Source organism: Papio anubis, chromosome 8 (genome assembly GCF_008728515.1).
Source record: "Papio anubis isolate 15944 chromosome 8, Panubis1.0, whole genome shotgun sequence".
Classification (NCBI taxonomy): Eukaryota; Metazoa; Chordata; class Mammalia; order Primates; family Cercopithecidae; genus Papio; species Papio anubis.
Window position 1 is genome coordinate 50,223,147 of NC_044983.1, and position 20,075 is coordinate 50,243,221.

The 20,075-nt window shown below is 42.9% G+C and overlaps 1 protein-coding gene across 1 annotated transcript in view; it reads left to right on the plus strand.

The window, feature by feature from the left end:
- The first annotated feature begins 857 nt into the window (after nucleotides 1-857).
- RP1 (RP1 axonemal microtubule associated) overlaps nucleotides 858-20,075 on the plus strand; it is a 61,326-nt gene continuing 42,108 nt past the window's right edge. Inside the window, exons 1-2 of the mRNA XM_031669564.1 lie at nucleotides 858-1,031; nucleotides 3,629-3,782. The gene's annotated coding sequence lies outside the window, so the exon portion shown is untranslated. The remainder of the gene's footprint in view (nucleotides 1,032-3,628; nucleotides 3,783-20,075) is intronic.

The following is a 20,075-nucleotide window of genomic DNA, read 5'->3' on the forward strand; positions in this document are numbered from 1 at the left end:
TTGAATTCAGGAAGGAAAGGGGAGAGAGAAGTTGAGTGTGACTAAAAGCTTACTTGGTTGGGAGACCTGGGAGCAAAACAGGGCCACCAAAACAAAGTGGAAAAATTGCAGTTGCATAAGTTGTGGGGAGAAAGGATAAATACTTTTGATAGTGCTATGTTTGTGGCTTTGTGTTGGGGCTGTGTCTGGGAAGCTTCGAAATGAAGCTGGAGTAGTTAAAATATATTAATCTTGCTGCTCAACCTTCTGCTACCCAATGTTAAATCCAGACACTTGGGCAACCTTTGATCATATTTGAGAGTGAAGTGGCTCTTAGAGATACTGAAACTTCACTGTAGTCCCAGATAGCATATTCATTCATTCACTATCTGTTGGCACCTCATACTGAGGTTAACTCTTAGAACAGAATTATCATATTTATTTTTGGTAGTTCTTTCAAATTCTTTCAGTAGACAAACAGGTTAGTGAGTTTTGCTTTTTTAAGCACCTTACACAGTATCTGGCACATAGTATATATACCTACTATACAAATATATATATAATATATATTACATATAATTTTTATATAATATATATAATTTATATAATATAATATAATTATAATTTATATGTAATATAATATAATTATATCTTAAATATATACATTATATAATATATATTATATATTATATAATTAATATATAATTATACATATTAAATATATATAATATTATTGCAATATATAATAAAATTTTTTTTGAGATGGAGTCTCACTCTGTTGCCCAGGCTGGAGTGCAGTGGTGTGATCTTGGCTCACTGCAACCTCCATTTCCTGGGTAGCAATTCTGCTGCCTCAGCCTCCCAAGTAGCTGGTGTTACAGGTGCGTGCCACTATGCCCGGCTAATTTTTGTATATTTTTAGTAGAGATGGAGTTTCACCATGTCGGCCAGGCTGGTCTCAAGCTCCTGACCTGAAGGGTACACAAAACTACTGAGTGAAAGAAAATGCTAGATGCGGGAAAGCCCATCCAACCCAGCTCCTTACTTTGCAGGTAAGTTAACCACAGCCAAGGGAGGTGAAAAGACTTCCAGCTGGAATGGGATCAGACTCAGATTTCTGGATGGTCAGCCATAGATTTTCCCACTGCACCATCCTGCCCTCTGCTGCTTGACTTGTCAAGAAACAGTAGGCATTTCAAAAGGCAGGGGTTCTTCGAGAAATAATTTCTTGTTCTCTATAGTTGACGTTCTAAGATCATATTTGAAGGAAATTTACTTTTTGTGTGTTCACTTAACAAAGAAGATATTTTCTGCATTGAGGAGAAAACCAAACAGATTGCACTTCTGCTCTAAACATTAAAACCAAGAGATCACAATTTGATAGCCTAAAACCAAATATCCTGATTTTAAAAAGGATTTGAACAGACATTTCTTAAAGAAGACATGCAGATGGCCAACAGGTACATTGTGAGATGCTCAACATCACTGATCCTCAAAGAATGGCAAATCAAAACCACAATGAGATCCACACCTGCTGGGATGGCTATTTAAAAAAATACAGAAGACAGCAAGTGTTGGTGGAGATGTGGGGAAACTGAAATCCTTGTATATTGTTGGTGGGAATGTGAAATGGTGCAGTAGCTATAGGAGAACAGTGCAGAGATTTCTCAAAGGATTCAAAATACAAAACATCTCATGTATCCTATAAATATATACACCTCTGTACCCACAAAAATTAAAAACTAAAAACAGATCTAGCAAGCGTAAAACCCAGCATATATCCAAAGGAATTGAAATTAGGGTCTTGAAGAGATATCTGTACTCCCATGTTCATAGCAGCATTATTCACAATAGCCAGGCAGTGAAAACAACCTAAGTGTCCACAAATGGATGAATGGATAAAGAAAATGTGATCTATCTATCTATCTATCTATCTATCTATCTATCTATCTATCTATAAAATACATGACTACTATTCAGCCTTTAAAAAGAAGGAAATCATGCTCTTGCCATAACATGGATGAACCTGGAGGATATTACGTTAAGTGAAATAAACCGGACACAGAGGGAAAAATACTGCATGATTCCACTTATGTGAGGGCTTCTAAAGTAGTCAAACTCATAGAAGCTGAGAGCAGAATGGTGATTGCCAGGTGATGACGGGAAGGGGAATGGGGAGATGTTGTTCAAAATGTATCAAGTTTCAGTTATGCAACCTGAATATGTTCTAGAGATCTGCTGTGTGACACAGTGGCTATAGTTAACAATATGGAATTTTGTACTCTCAAATTTATTAAGACGGTAGATCTCATGTTAAGTGCTCTTACCACGAAAACAAACAAAACAACAAAGACACACAGGAGACTTTGGGAGGTGTTGGGTATTCTATTACCTTGATTGTGGTAATAGTTTGTTGGTGTATGCATATGACATCACCAAATTGTAACTATTTACGGTTCCTTATACAGCAGATCCTCTAATAATATTGTTTCATTATACTGTTGATGAGGATAAAATAATGTATTTCCAGCCAGGGCCACTGTCTGTGTGGAATTTACATGTTCCCCCTATATCTGTGGGGGTTTTCTCTGGGTCCTCCGGTTTCCTCTCACAACCCAAGGCTGTGCACATTAGGTGAACTGGCATGTTTACATGGTCCCAGTGCATAAGTGAAGGTGTGTGAGTGTGCCCTGCCATGGGATGGTATCCTGTACGAGGGTAGGTCCTGCCTTGTGCCCTGAGCTGCTGGATATGCTCAGCCACCTGCGTCCCTGAACTGGAACAAGCGGGTTGGAAAATGAATGAATAAATGAATGAGTTATGGGTTGGAAAATGAATGAATGAATAAAAGATTGTAAAAAAAAATTGTAAAATCTGCGATAATCATATAAATGCACGACAATAAATAATGAAGTGTTTTGGGAGCCTGTCCTATTTGTAATGGTTTTCAAACTGTGAGGTGGGAGGAGATGCTCCTGACAATTTTCACTTTACAAACATTTATTCCTTGATTTAATACACCACAATTACGACCATTGTGACTTGCTGATTTATCAAAAATTGGATAAATGTTTTACTTGTTTTTATTAATCTTTCTCAAGTGTATATATATCTCACATTTATTTCAGTGACTAATATTAGGAGTGTTGTAGTCTTTATTTAGAAGTTTGGTGATGTTTTTGTGACCAAAAATATGCTGTAGGAACTTGACTCTCGTTTCTATCCATCAGCTTATGGGGAAATGGGTTTTGTTATATGTTGTCTTGCTTAAAGTTGCAGTTTCCAAGAAATGATCAACAATATTAAGTGAGGACTTACTATATATCCATTATGCCTCAATAAAACGGTTTTTTTTTTTTTTTTTTTTAAAATATGAGATCTTTACCCAGGGTCCTGGTGACCAAAATTAAGGCCATGAGGACATTGAGTGATTTGATACATGTATCACCCTCCCGGGCCCCTGTCTCGCTGGGCTGCCTACACTGCACAGTGCCCGGTTGCGCTTGGCCTAAAGAAGTGTTTATGTGGTTGTTGAAAGAATGAATAAAAAGCAGAGAGAATACATGCTTACTGATGGTTGTCACTATAGAAAAGATAACTGGCTTGTGAATTCTTGGAAGTCATTTTTTGTTTTGTTTCTTTGTTTCAGGTTCATATTCTAAAGAGAGCAGGCACTGAGCAAACGTTTGTTGAACTGAACCGATCTGCTTGTTACGGGGATGTGACCTCTACTTTATGGTGTCAAACTAAACAAACACATACTTCTCCAGACAAATACTGAAACCGGTGAACTTCAAAATAAGGTAAAAAGCTCCTATGTTTCCATGCCGCATGATATGCCACAAAAAATCGAATGATAAGAACAAGAACAAAGTAGGTTATTTTGTTTGCTATTTAACTTGTGTGCAGGTCTTCACAGAATGAGAGGCATAGCAACACTCATGACCCCAGGCTAGTTCTGTTCTTTGCCAGTGTGTGGTTTGGGAGCTCTGTGAAGTGTTTGCAGTCGCTACTAATAATCCAGGTGACATGACAAACATTGCCATTCCCTTGGTCCGGAACAAATAGAGGAGGGCTCACTCGTAAGCAGCATCTGAGCAACAGGCTCACCAGACATCAGCCTCTTCACTCCGACTCTTCCAAACTCCAGCTCTCTTCATTAAGATATTCTGGAAGCAACTGAAGAGTTTCTACAAACGTTTTGGAAATTACAGGTGAAATATATGTGTTTCCTTTTCTCCTTGCCTTTTTGATACGGAATGATAACGAAAATTTAAGTTTTTATAATTAGGCTTTTTAAAAGGGAAGAGATCTTTAACTTTCATTTAAATGTGGAAAATTGCTTAATGGTATGGAAAATATGCCAAAGATGGTAAAGCAAGCAGGGAAGGCCTGCGCTAGATAACTCTGTGTCTTGGTTGCTGTGGGGAAGGTGAGTGAACCATTTTTCCTGTGAGGCATTTTTGCAGATATTTGTAAGGTATTGTAGCTTTGAGAAGGAGTTTGGACAAATGTCCTCATGGCCTGTACATGTGGGCCATGTATAGGACTCGTGATTTGATCTTTAAGGCCTGGGGAAGCCCCTGGAGGGTGATAAACAGAAGAATAATATGATCCGTCTTAGGTTTTCCAGAGGAGAGTGGGTCACATCAGGGCAGGACTGGCTGGAGGCACAAAGACCCGTTAGGAAGCTATGGAGACAGTCCGATAAACAATGACTATGAGAGACTAAGAAGGGACACAGCAAAGAATGTAAAAAGAGTATGGGGAAGATGAGATGGAGTGGGGACATATTTAGGGACTCAGTCCCCAACTGGGAGAAGGAGAAGTTTAATATGACTCTGTGGTTTCTAACTTGGATGGTATTAGTTTTTCGTATTGTTGAGACTACAATTTTTCATGTTGAATTAGTAACTGTTAAGCCACAAACGTATTTGCAGCCGGCAGAATATAGCTCGAGAGGAGAAGCTTCAGGGCATCATGGCAAGAGCTTGGACTGTGGAGGCGGGGGTGGGTCTGTGTTTGAACCCAGCTCCTCCTGGGGGTGTGACTGCAGCCAAGTGCCTCGGAGATCCTCTTGATGTGAGGGTCGGGACCTCCACCCCCCCCGGATTTTTGGGGACGGGGAAGTTGGGTGAGATATTCTAAGTGAACACATTCTGAATGTCAGCTATCGCTTTTTTCTCAGCAGGTCAAGTGGAAGTTTGTTTTCATTTCAGTTAAGGTTCGAGCTGCTCTGACTGCTGTGCAGGCATTCACACGCCCACTGCTAGAAAGCTGGGGCTGGAAGGAGCATCGGGGCGCGCCGGTCCTCCTTCCTCATGTATGGATGTGGATGTGGAGGCAGGCCCTAGGTCTTAGTATAGGTGCCCATGGGGCAGGTGAGAAGCCCCCGGTAACTCGCTCAGCGCTGCGTCCACTCTTCCACACTCTCCAACACAACGTCACTGGTTTATAAGTGAGAAGCAGGTCACAGGTCCCTAAGGTTTCTGCGAGGGAGGCAGCGTTGCTCAGTGGTTCAGAACACCTGCTGCACGGGTTCACCCTGTGCAGCCTCTCTCACCTAAATTTCTGTTTCTATGTCTGCAGGTTGGGAATAACGCTGTGGCTGTTTAAGGCCACCACAGTCAGTGCTTAGCACATCGTGAGCACTCAATGTAGAAACAGATCTTATTTGCTCTAGATCTGACAGGCCAATGTTATCCAAGCAGAGAGACCCACATGGCCTGCAGCATATTTAGGGCCATCTCTATGTCAATAGCATCCAATGGCTTTAGGTGGGGCCTGGACTGGAGCCTCCATGTTGGGGGTGCAGGCAGAGGGCTTGCTCTCTCGCTTCCCTCGGCATTGGAGACAGGTGCCACTTTGCAGCCTCAGGGGGTGTGACACAGGATCTGGATGCTAGGGAGACCACAGCCAATGGGGAAAGTCCATACCATGTAAACGGGTGGTGGGATATCTTGGGGAGGGGTCACTGGATGAGCCACCCTGGGAGATCTGGTTCCTCAGAAGGGGATCTGTCAGGTTGACCCTATACACTGAAAAAGCAAATCCATCAAAAGCTTCTACTACTAGAGCTTCTTAACTAAATCCCTAGTAAATCTCCTTACTTCATTTAGTAAATTCAAAATTAATGGCATAATACTTTCACAAGAATATACCATGAAATCATTTTCCTTCTTCTTTTTGGCCAGAGTTTATGTGTTTTAAAGGTTAAACTCAGATTCCAAGTAAACAAAGTGATTGTTTAAATTACTTGTCATCGACCCCACAGCAATAGGTGTTTAGTTTCTGTTTATATTTACTTTATTGAGTATCTTAGAACCATTTAGTAGCAACGTAACAGAGCAAAAACAGCACCCTTAGAAACTTGTAAACACAATCAAGACCTGGGCATTACCATGGTTGAAGGATTCCTTTAGTACAAGGAAATACTAGAGAAGTTTGGCAGGCGTGACTTAACTGGCCAAGTCATAGTGAACATCACAGATGGTCAGCTTGTAAAACAGTGAGTTGTGGCTTTTCAGATGATTAACTGGCAGAGTGTGCAAACTTTTGCCGTTGGATTCTTATATTCTAGGTTGACTCACTTAAAGAAGAATTGGAATAATTATCTAACAGAAAAAAGACCAATAACAAGTATTATTGCTGAAACATTCTATGAGTAGACTGCTTTCTATACATGATTGGTGAACATTGTATTTCAATTAATTATATATCCTCATAATATATGAATTAATATTGTGATATCCTGCATACAATAACAATACTCAATGGAAATATAGTAAAACAGAAATGAAAATAATTTTGTTTTTCCTTGAGAAGATATTTCAAATTTTTATAGTATTTCAGGGATATTAATATAAATGTCACTTATCACAACAAAGTACCGTAGCTACAGAAGGTGTATGAAATTGACTGTCAAATGAATAGATTGTCCCCAAACTTGTCTAGAGAAAGATGAGATCCTGACAGTTAAAATAAAGTAATTTAAAGTGAATCAATCTTTAAAAACTCAGCAGCTTTGCTATTACTCAAAGGATAAAAACTCGAAATTTAAAATTTCATGTCATAGCTATGTTCACATGTGAAACTAGTGAATATGAATATGGGAGTAAAACTTTTCATTAAAAAAGTAAAGACTAATCAGTGATTGCTTTTATTAAATTGCATGACTCACATCTGAAGCTACTTGACATTTCAAGGAATGTATGCCCGAGGCTGTAATAACATTTGGTATATAAACCAGTCTGTAGAATAAGTTAAAAGAAATATTTTAAGTAGGCTGGGTGTGGTGACTCACGCCTGTAATCCCAGCACTTTGGGAAGCTGAGGTGGGTGGACCACCTGAGGTCAGGAGTTCAAGACCAGCCTGGCCAACATGGTGAAACTCCGTCGCTACTAAAAATACAAAAATTAGCCGGGTGTAATCCCAGCTACTCGGGAGGCTGAGGCAGGAGAATTGATTGAACCTGGGAGGCAGAGGTTGCAGTGAGCCGACATGGCACCATGGCACTCAAGCCTGGGTGACAAGAGCAAAACTCCGTCTCAAAAAAAAAAAAAAAAAAAAAGAAATATTTTAAGTAATATTAGGGTTGGTGAAGTATTACTATAAGTTTATAATTATCACATAAGATTTCACATTAGTTGATCAAAAAACATTTTCTAGCAGGTGCTAGACAGATGGCATCTTCTTTTACATAGAAGAGCAAAGCAGTTTTCCAAAGGTCTTGGAAATTCCCCAGGGAGTTCTGTGCAAAGACCACGGAGACAGATAAATGCCTTCTATTTCTACAGACTTTGCCCTGAATGGGTAATGCAGCTGCTGGTCAACCAGGCAGGCCATATGGAATCACCCTTTACTGAGGCCCTTGGTAGGCCCAAGTCCTGCAACACTCAAAGATGTCCCAGTAATGACTGTAGACTCCTACTGTTAAGTTTACATCCTATTATCTGTCCCTTAAGCCTAAATCAGCTCTTCAGAGAGAGGGGAAAACATAATTTGTTTTCCCCCACACTCCAGAGCAGAAGAGTCAGCCCTTGGGGTTGGCTTCCTGACCTCAGGCTCCACTCTGGCTGCTGGTGGCTTCCTAAGGAGATCTGAGATTGGGAACAGGTTGAGAGAGAGGGGGTCCTGGGGCTTCTTGTTCCCTTGACCACACAGGAAATTCCTCAGAGACACACTCACTCTGTTATGGGCTCCTCAAAGAGAGCCTCTCACAGAAGGAAAGCCTGGCAGTGAGTGGAGGGCAGCGACTCAGGGACCGTCTCACCTTCTTGGCTCAGTTACCTCCCTGGGTGCCCATGTCCATATATGTGATGTAGATAAAATAGCTCCCTTGTAGAGATGCTTGATATTTAAGAGGCCAGCACATTTTGAATGGCTTACAAGTGTCAGCTATTATTACTATTTGTGTGTGTGTGTGGTTTTTTTATTTGTTTGTATTTTTTGCGATGGGGTCTTGTTCCTCCCAGGCTGGAATGCAGTGGTGTGATCATAGCTCACTGCAGCCTTGAACTTCTCTGCTCAAGTGATCCTCCTGCTTCAGCCTCCTGAGTAGCTGGGATTACAGGTGCAACCCACTGTGCCCGACTAATTTGTTTTTCATTTTTTATTTTTTGTAGAGATGAGATCTTACTATGTAGCCTAGGCTGGTCTCAAACCGCTGGGCTCAAGTGATTCTCCTGCTTCCGCCTCCCAAAGTGTTGGGATTACAGGCGTGAGCCACCATGCCCAGCCTACTTGTTTCTGACAACCAAAATCTTCACACCTTGGCCCTAAAGCTCAATAAATTTGTCTAACAAATGGAAATAGCAACAAAGGACTAATATGCATCAGCAGAAATGTTGGCTATTTCATTAGAAATGTGAGTAAACTCATCCCAGGAGCTATTTCAAGTTATGCTGGTGTGAGAGACCACTGCAGAGCTGTTGCCCAACCCAGATCTTCTCTGGGTCGGACTTGGCAGCCTCTGTCTCTGTCCTGGTATTTATGATCCCAGGATTGTCGGGACTGGTCAGCACAGTAGACAGATGCCGTTATGGTGGTGGTCTTCAGCCTCTGGAGGGCTTTCTTAATGTAAGCTTTTTTTACTAGAAAGCTTTCCCTCTTTGGTCATTGCAGGGTCTGAGGATGCCACTAAAGTGAATGTCACCAATTATGGGTGCCTACCAGGTGCAGCTACGGAGCTCATTTCATGCAGAGGGGTGGGGTGAGGACTCTGGAGCCGGGGCTTGGGCTGGAAACCTAGATCCAGCACTTCACAGTGCAAATGTGGGCAAGTGACCAAGCTCTGTACAATGAAGTTTCCTCTGGATAAAACACAGGGAGTGGAAGTACTGAGCTCAGAGGGTTGTTGTGACAATAAAAGGTGTTCAGTAAGTGTTCGCTGTTGCCACTGTCTCATGGCACTTTCATGATGTCTTGGTGATTTTTTCAGTCCCGTTTCACAGATGACAAAAACAGGCTCATGGAAGCGGTGGACTCTGTGACACACACTGAATAAGCAGAGAGGCTGTGCTTTGGGGTTAGAGAAAAACTACAGCTATTTCCACTCCAAACCTTAGAATTCTGGTTTTCCCTAGTTACCAATACATTTTGAGCAAGCCAATTTTATTGGACTCAGAGGCCCGGCTCATCTGATTGATTCCCTGTGGTGGGAGATGTGAATTTCCTACTCCAGTCTCTGAGGATTGAAAGTGCTCAGTGAGAAGCCAGCAGAGTTGGCAAGATTGTTGATTTCAATAACCTGTGGGCACACATCTGCAGGAACGTAGGGGAACCCCAGCTTCTCAGAGAGAAGGTGTGAACAGACAGGAGTGTGTCAGTTGGATGGGATTTACGGGCGGCAGAGACAGAGAATTTCTGTGGGGCATTTGCTTTTAGGGATGTCCTGGAGAGAAGTGTGCTACCTGTGATCTGCTCAGTGTGTAAGGCCCAGGAAAACAGATGGGCCAGCCATGGAGCTGAACAGCAAGCAGCAAAACCTTAGCTGGGGCTGGGCGTGGTGGCTCATGCCTGTAATCCCAGCACTTTGGGAGGCCAAGGTGGGCAGATCAACTGATGTCAGGAGTTTGAGACCAGCCTGGCCAACAGGGTGAAATCCCATCTCTACTGAAAATACAAAAATTAGCCTGGTGTGGTGGTGTGTGCCTGTAATCCCAGGTACTCAGGAAGCGAAGGCAGGAGAATCGCTTGAACCCGGGAGGTGGAGGTTGCAAAAACCAAAAACGTCAGCTGGCCCAAAGCCCTTTATATTGGTCCATTCGCTCTTAGAGATCCACCCAGACACCAGGATTGCCTCACTCCACCATAGAGGGGCATGAGGAGAGAAAAATCCACAAAGTTCATCAATAGCCCACATGTGGTTAGGCATGTGAGAAACAGGACCCTCACTGTTGCTCTCTCGGGGTAGAGAGCGGGGCTTGGAGGGTTCTGGGTTCTGACTGGCCTGGTCTCTCATCAGACTTACTTCCTACATTAGACTTTTAGGGATGCTGAAACAAAGCACCACAGACTGTGCGGCTTGAACAACAGACAATGATTGTCTCACAGTCTGGAGGCTGGATGGCTGAGATCAAGGTGTCGGCAGGGTTGGCCCCTCCTGAGGCTCTGGGGGAGACTCTGTCCAGTCTTCTCCCCAGCTCTGCAGGTTTGCTGGCCATCTTTGACGTTCCTTGTTTGGGGGAGCATCACTCCTGTCTCCGCCTTCATCTAAACAATGGTGTTCTCCCTGTGTCCGTGTCCAAATTTCCTCTTTCATAAGGACACAGCCCATTTGGATTCAGGGCCCACCCCACTCCAGGATGACTCCGTCTTAGCCAATCACATCTGCAATGACTCTGTTTTCCAAATATGGTCACATTCTGAGGAGCTGAGGGCTGGACTTCAACATATGAATCTGGAGTGGAGCTGGGGGAAGTGGCGGTGAAGCTGGCGGTTGGGGCACAGTTCAACCCTTAACATCTTCCTTTTTCCTAAGAATAATCTTCAGCTTCTCTCTACTCCAAACTCAACCAGTGTCAATCCTGATAGGAGAGGGAGATGGGAAGACTCAAGAGCCTGCTTCAGAAGGCGGTGAGCTGACCCCAAGCTATTCTAGAGGTAGGTGAGGGTTCAAGTTTAATGATAAGCCTTCTGTGTTGACTCCTTCCAAATCACTCAAAGGGCAGCTCGCATTTTTGGGGCTGTGTCCTCTGAGAAGAGTGAAGGACCTCGAAGGGTAAAGCCCTGCCCCTCCCATGTCCTTCTCCTCCGGGGGAGCAGTGGCTAGAGGAATGGACCAGGCAGGTCAAAGTCATCAGATTTTAGAATCTCTGCCTGGTGGCTCTCTCCTTCCAGCTGCTTCTCTGAGGGTTGTCTTAGTGGGTTAGTTCTTTTTCTCCAGGATTAGCTGTGGTTTTGTAACCTGAGGCTGGCCAAGGAGAGCTATAGACGGTGGCTCCCAGCTGAGCTCAGCGCCACTGCTACCACCAGACCTTGAGCCTCCACCCTAGTCATTTGGAAGTGAAAGAAAGGTAAAAGATATTTAATACTTACAGATTATTCACAAAGGGCTCAAACCAACAACTAGTAACCCAGAGACAAAACTACTTTAAAGTGTGCTAAGTTAGAAATCACTAAAAGGTCAGATGATACCCAGGCCCAAAGTGTGCTGTGTGGAGCCAGCTGAGGCAGGCGGTGAGGTGAGCCACGAACTCTGACCCTCCCTGGTGGCAGAGAGCCTGGTGTGAGGCCTGGAAAACAGAGCCAACCAATTCGCTTGCAAGTCCTGGCTGCAGTTCTGGGCTCATCCTGAGCCCTGGGTATTCCTTGATGTTCCTATAGCTGATTTCAATACTCAAGTCCCTGTAGTTCAAAGGGCAATTTGACTTTTGCTTGTCCAAAGAAAACTTTTAAAAGAAAAACTCTTCAATATAGGCAATTGCTTTGTCTCTTTTCATCCAAATGCCAATTTGACATGTTTGTCAGTCTCTCAGTCACGGAATGTGCACTGTTATCCATCAGCTAAGGGCTTTCATTATATTCTGGTAAATGGGCCAATTTAACCTGGACATCAGTATCTAGGCATCTTTTTTACAGTCTCAGAGCCTAACACCTTTCAGGAAACTACAAAAGACTTTATTTTTACAGCATAATTCAAAGCTTATCAAAGTCGCAGGAATTTCACTTATTATTATGAGACTTCCTGAGGAAAAGTAAAGTAAAAATATAGGTATGCAGGCTTCTAGAACTTTACTTTTTAGCAGGTGGGATGGAGAAGAAAAAAATACTCCTACTGGTTTTGAGGTCATTATTTTTTCAGTGTAATGAACTTTAAAAGCAATAAGCAATGGGAAGCTGGACCTCACTTTGTAGATTCAGGGAAAAAAAATCACCCATCTTTTTTGTGGTAGAAAATCTGTCGTAAAGGCATAGATTTGAGACCATGTAACAGAATTTTGGTGTCCTCTGAAGCATTTCTGTAAAATCTGTGGAAGAAATGCTTGTGATTGGTGTGATCTGTGATTACTTCATTAGATCAGGCTTTGCCTATACATCCAAATGATTTATTTTCTTGTTTATGTGTGTGTTGTGGTTAGGGAAGGTAGAAGGAGATTTGTCTCTAACCTAATGCTTGGTACATAGTAGGAGCTTCTCTCCGATAATTTTGGCTTCAAACAAAAGCAGCATGAAAAATAGACACATATATTTCTTTCTCATTAAAAAAAGTGAATATATAGTCCAGGGCTGGTATGGTGGACCTACAGTGCTAAAACCACACTCCTTCTGTCTTTTCATTCTGCTATGATTCGCTACCATCCTCATGGTCCATGAAGGCAGCTAGAGCTACAGCTATTCAACCACATTCTAGGACAGGAAGGAGGAAAAGGGGTGATAAAGGGGACCCGTCTCTATTAATGAGTCTTACTGAAGGTACCACATAACACTGCTGTTTCCAGCTCAGTGGTTGGAACAGTGACATGGTGACAGGTGGCTGCAACAGAGACTGGAAAATATGCATGGATTCGGGAAAAAAGTCAGAATCCTTTTATTAAAAAGAAGGGAAGAATGCATTTTGAGACAGCTAGCAATCCCTGCTACACCACTCAAAATAATGTTTGTTGAATTGAATTGGATCAATTGGCCAGAACTGGTGGTGGTGTTCTTGAGTTATTTTGTTCTTGAGGTATTTTGAGATATGTTGTTGAAGATATTTTATCTTCCCCCTTGAAAAATGGGGTAGGAAGTTTCTGTACCTTTAGTGTGATAAGTGTGGGACTTGGGAGAGAGAATGCTGACATAAGTACATCTTTGGCTGACACCAACTTACTCTGGGCAAGGACATTAAGACGCTTGTGCTCTTTTATCCTAAGGAAGTTGGGTGTGAACACGAATGGTGTGAGACAAATGCTTTCAAGTTCCACAGTATGTGCCAGGCACATTGTAAGGTGAAAATGAAGTGCTCTGGTGACAAATGAGAACAATCTGAGGATCTCTCCAGTTTCCTCCACATAGTCACCACAGGGGACAAAATCTGGAGAAGCCTCCAGTTCCCTCATGAATTTGGAAATCATTGGCATTATAAGTGGTTCCATCACTTGTGTGTTTGTATGACCAACCAACAGTAAGTTATTCAACATTGCTAAGCCTCAGTTTCCGCATCGTTAAAATGAGAATAATAAAAATCCCTATGTTCTGGGCTTGCTGTGAGGATTTAAAAAAATGCATGTAAAGAGCTTTGGTCCGTGCTTAGCACGTACTAAATACTCAATAAATATTAGCTCTTCTTATTAATAATGCAAAAAAGAGCAGAGGAAAAATGCCTAAAGTTGTGTTCCTAGGAGAGCAAGTCCTGGTTGGATGATTAAGTAATTATAGGAAGATTATGTATCAGTCAGAAGTGGGGAGCAGTCATGGAGGGCCTAGGAAAGCACACAACACACAAAGGCCAGCCCACCTGTTGGCCCACTCTGACTGAGAGGCCTTCTTAATGAATTGGTTTGGATTCTTGGGGTCTCAAGGGAAAGGCTCCCTCAATTGTGGATAAAAGTATATATGGCTATATTAGCATGATGCCATTTTGCATTTGATTTTGGTTCCTCATTCAGTATATAAACTTGTGATTGTAATTTGCCTTGCCTTGTAGATCTAAGTACAGGGAAAGAATGCATGGGCCATATTGGCTTGAGTATTCAGCTGTGACTCCCATTGTAAGATGAACAAAGTGGCATTCTGATGTTATACATTATTCTCTTTGAGGTTGGTTAACGTGAGTCTGCCACCCAAGTGAAAAAACATTCATTGTCTCTGCCCACCATGTGCTTCATAGGCATCTTCTTTTGGAACTTTTTCCCACAAGTTTTTACACCAAGTAATGAATATAGGAAGCTGTCACCACAGACTCATTGAGGGCCCAGTGGTTGTCAGGCACTGTGTTAAGGACTGGGGAATACTGCGGTGAACAAAAGGGACGCTATCCCCACCTTGTGGAGATTACAGTCCAGCAGGACAGAGAGTTGGTAAACTATTACTACATCATCACAGACTATGCACTGCATGATGTCAGAAAGAAGCCCAGTCACAGGGGCAGTAAGACAGGGAGGCGGACATAGACAGGCTGGTGTAGGAAAGGTTCCCTCTCAGTCTCCACCTGAGACCTGGAGGACGAGTGGGAGTATGGAGACAGCACAGGCCCCACACTGGAGTCTGCGTGTTCCTCTTCCACCTTTCTGTCATGGGTGTTGGGTGGGGAGAGGGGAAGCTACATCATGAGCCCTGTCCCCTTGAATCTGGACCTGTCCACTCTGTGTGTTCCTTTGAACATCCCCACGCTTGTACCCTGTGTGTGGTAGCCACTGCAGCCTGATATTACAGCCTCCCCTAAGATGTGGAAAACCCAACTGCTCAGAAGGAAGCCTGTGTTCCTGGGATGTCATGAGGGAGGGATAAGGAAAGACAGCATCACAATATTCATCCTGGCAGGATGCTGTCTCCATTCTTCAGAAACCAACTGAATGGGTATTTGGTGTTCTGTGAATCTTTGCTTTTACGTAAATTTTTTTTAAATTTTTTATTTTATTTTTTATTTTTAGACGGAGTCTCGCTGTCTCCCAGGCTGGAGTGTAGTGGCATGATCTTGGCTCACTGCAACCTCCACCTTCCGATTTCTAATGATTCTCCCGCCTCAGTCTCCCGAGTAGCTGGGATTACAGGCATACGCCACCAAGCCCAGATAATTTTTGTGTTTCTAGTAGAGATGGGGCTTCACCATTTTGGCCAGGCTGTCTGGAACTCCCGACCTCACGTGATCTGCCTGCCTTGGCCTCCCAAAGTGCTGGAATTACAGGTGTGAGCCACCGCACCCAGCCTATGTGACCTTTTTTTGTTTTTATTTTTTAATCAAACGTGTCTTTGCTGTTTTCAAACAAACACGTGGAACACACTCTCGCAGAAACCTAACAACCAAAAAGTGTTGGAAAGGAAAAGCGGCTTTGTGGTTTACATTAAATAATACATGCTTATTCATAATTTCTCTTTTCAGCCTGTTAGACTCCATTTTTAAGTAGAAAACAGAAAGACAGCCATCAGGCCCAAGAGAAGTCTTAAATATATCTTTGAAGTTTGGAAGTGACTCACGCCGTGAGTCTGGAAGTGTAGGTTTCTTTTGAAACATGCACTGCTGCTGCAGCTGTGATCACTGCCTCCTCGGCACTGGCTGCCTAGGTGGGCAGCAGGGCTCATGTCAGCTGTGACTGGTTGTCACCACATCCCATAGGACACGCCTGCTCCTTCTGTTGCCAGCCCTACATTCTCCCCCTCCTGCCTGTCTAGACAGCCCCTTCCCTTAAAGGAGAGACCCTGCGAACTCTGCGCCGACCCTGCCTGCAGCACACACACTGTGCCCTCCCCTCCTTACTCCGCTCGGTGCTAAATCCTCGCCTCCATTCCCTGTCTCTGTGTAAACCTCGTTGGCTTATGAAAGTCTCCCTTGGTCCACAGACTGATTTCCCCAGGACAGCCTCTGTTCCACAGCATGCATCACACTTGCAGTCACTTGCGGAGAGCTGATCTTCCTGGGAAACTCTGGGTCCTCCTTGGCAGAGACTGTGTCTTCCTGCACATGGTTGTGTCCTGGTGCCTAACACATCACATGTGCTTAATGAATAGGTTTCTTGTCTGAGAGATGTGGCTCCTCCTTCCCAGGACCACAGTCAGGTTTCTCAGAGTCAGGAGTGGGCTCGGAGCCCCTGTGCACCCCAATCCTGTACAGCACCATGGACGGTTCCACTTAGACCAACTGGAAGGACTGGTAAGATCCATCAGCTCAAGCCCTCCTTTTCAGATGTGGCAACAGGATTAGTTTGCTAGGACTGTCAAACAGAGCACCATAAACTGGGTTGGTTAGACAACAGAAATGTATTGTCTGCCGGTTCTGGAGGCTGGAAGTCTGAGATCAAGGTATCAGCAGGGTTGGTTCCTAAGGACAGTGAGGAAGGATCTGTCCAGGCCTCTCCCCCAGCTGCTGGTGGTTTGCTGGCCTTTTTTAGTGTGCCTTGGCTTGAGGAAGTATCAGTCCAATCTTCACACGCGCTCTCTCTGAGGGTGTCTGTATCCAAATTTCCCTTTTCTTGTGAGGACACCAGTGATTGGATTAGGGCCTACCGTAATCGCCTCATCTTAACTTGATCATCTTAAGTTAAGTTGTCTATTTGCAGATAAGGTCACATTCACAAGTACTGGGGAGAAGGACTTCAATATATTTTAAGGAACCCAATTCAGCACTAAACAGTGACTCAGTTAATAACACATCATTCTCCCTGCTGAAAGATGATCCTACTCACCCATGCTTTATAGAATAAAGGGGTCATGCTGTTTTCCCACGTGTAGTCTTATTTGTTGCTCTTTGTGAGCAGGAACTGGAAGACAGAGGAAAATCCTGGTTATAAAGTAAGAGGTCATCTGCCTGGGTGATGGGGCTACTTGCTAAGTGTGGAACATGGTCTGCACACAGTGTTTCAGCTGACTGGCATCAGGCCCCCTTGACTGCACGTCCCATAAGAAGCTCAATCACAGGAGTTGTTAGTCTCCTAGATCAATAAACAATTATTTAGAGAAAGTGACTTTGTCAACAATTTAATTAAAATCACCCAACCTATGAAATTAGAAGTAATTCAAGTTTGAGCACATATTAGCTGTGTGGCCTAGGCAAGTCAGTTGTCTGGATAGCAACATACTCTGTAAAGCACTGGGATTAGGTAACTTCTGAAGACCCTTTCGGCTGGAACCTTCTTTGGATTATGTGGTTCTTTTTGTGTTGAAAGCAGAAAAGTCCTCTAAGGAGTTGGGATAGACAAGTATGAAAAGAATTAAATGAAGTGCTTTTCCTCTTCATTATCATTGTAGATATGAGGTGGTTCTTGCCTCTGCACAGAAGAAAGATGCTAGATCTCTGTTTTGATCCACTTTTATGTACTCAATGTCTACTCCTTGCAAGAGATGAACCAGCACACAGGACATGGGACCTCTGCTGATAGGGTACCATTCCTGGCTCACCCTACTGGTCCCACCCTGTTGGGCTGGTGGTGTTAGAATTTATATGGGTTGAATGTACCATTTTCATCTTCAAAATAACCAATTTTCCAAAGAGTTATTTCTGTAAGTATCTAATAACATATTTAAGAACCAAATCAGAGTGTCAGTTGTACAACCAAGTCTTCAGGCTATAGACACTCACTCTTTACAATCTTGGCATAAAAAATCTTACTAATAATAGTATCTTGACTATAAATAGAGATTTTCTAATGTCCTCTCCTGCTATTGTATTGCTTATTACAATGCTAAATGTATCATAATCCCTTTTTTTGGCCATAAAACTGTGCCCCTTGATTGTGAGAAGGATATAAAATAGACCAGATGTCTTAACCAAGTTTGGATAAATCAGTCATCACCTTCTTTTTTTTCCAAGAAGAATGAGGCATAACAGCTTGAGTGATGCACAGACTTTATTTTCCATTTGGTCTTTCCAAAGCAAACAGAACCAAGGTGTAAAGTCTGCTAACGGCACTGTGTCAGCTGTGTGGCATTCAGTTTTAAGGATGCAAACGTCACTATTGTGAAAAGAGAGGGAGGTTAAATTGTTAGTGTTTAGTCTCGTTTAACATTGAGACCAAAAATAACAACCTCAGGAGAAAGATAAAGAGAATGACTAATGAACTCAGCTCTAGTTTAATGTTTGAGAGGAGCATAGACTTTGATATGAAACTAGGAAGACGAGCTCTTAATATGGTAGCTTTTTCCTCAAATATAAGAATTCTTAGATTTAAATTTAAATAGTAAATTATTTTAGAATTTTACTTTTTGCAAAAAAAGGTAATAATAAATACAAGAAGTCCCACTCAACAAGGTCATAATGAGGCAGAGTGGATCTGCAGTAACATAACAATAGTCAGACACCAGAGCATTTTTTATCCCAAAATTTTATAGAATGTGTTATGTGTTGCTCACTAGATGGGTGTTGAATATACACGGCATTTAAAACACAAAGCAACATTACAAGATTGGAACAACTCCAATGTTTACGTGAAGAAAACATAATATAGAGGGTTAATAGTCTGCTCAGGTTCATCCAGTTAGGAAGTATTTAACACTAAACTCAGGAATCAAGCAGGGAGCAGGATCATTTGACTCAAGTCCTGAGCTTTCAGAAAACTCAAGTTTTCCTATGAAGAGGACCTGCACATGTGCAGATACTGCTCTCATGCTGCTTTCCAGGTGCGAGAATCAGATGAGCACAAAGGCTTGGTTGTGATACCGATTCCGACGGCATCATTAATCTAAGCCAGGCCTATACCATGGAGTTAGAAGGAGAAGGACTGGAAAAAGTCCTGGTGATGCGCCCATGACAGTCTGAGGCACTACAGGGCACACAGAGATGAGGGAAACACAGTGCCTCGGAACACTTTTAGGTAGTGTACATATCATGATAACAGGAAGGCTCCAGGTGCCATGAAACAACTGTGAAAGAATGCTATTGGGAGCTGAAGCGGGGTGAGACCCTGGTAGCAAAGGTCTTTCTGAAGCCCATTCCACGTATGGCTATTGCTGGTGGTGACCGCAGCGCTAGGACAGAGGAGAGGAAAGGTCTGTTAGAGGAAGGAGAGCATGGCATGGGCCTCAAGGATGGGTAGGTTTTGGGTAAGAAGAAAGGGGGTGGGAGATGGCATTCTGAGCAGAGGGAATAATAAGAGAGAGGCATAAAGGGGAGCATCACTTGGGACAAATATTGGGAGATGTAGCCCTAAATTTGTAAGACTGGGGCCTGGGAGCATTCCATTCCAGGGATTCTAAACTTGGTCTGAAGGTTGTCTAAGAAATCTGGGAAGAGGCTTTGGTTAGTCTATGAAGTTTTATTTGAAATTAAATATATGTGCATGTTTCACTTATCTATATTGTTGAATTAAAAAAAAAAACACTTCAGAGATAACTTCAAAATTAACTGCCTTACAACAACAACTTATTTCTTCCAGTTCTGTAATCTGTGCTGGGTTAGCCAGAAACTAAAAAATTGTTCCAGAACCCCAGTCTGGTGTTTGGGGCCCTGCCACCTGTTTTCAGGCCTCCTTCATGTTCAGTGCCTCTCCTCCTGCCAAGAGTTTGAAGTAACAGCTAACCCTATTAAGGGATTCCTCATCAAAGGCCATCTTTGGGGATATTTCTATATTTTATATTGAAACTTCCACTGCTGTCAAGTACAGAACTTGTACAAAAGAGTGGGTGTCTTGAAGGCCAGTCTTGACTCAACACAAATAATAACATTCTTTTATCCAGAGCTGTTCAACTATGAGCTTTGTGCCAGGTCAATGAGTCCTCTACTAGTAGATGATTTGAAGCAGAGGGTGGATACTATGACTCAGGGGTTCTGCAGATACAAATCCTTCACCCCAAGACTCCACTGCACCAGCAGATGCTCTTATGATGATCTGGAAGCTTCGAAGGGTCCTGATTTAGTTGTTCCCCAATGTAACAAGGATACCGAGATGGAGAAAAACCAACAGTGTTAGGAAACAGCAGTGTACTTGATAACTGGAAGCACAAACAATGTGTATTTCTTTCT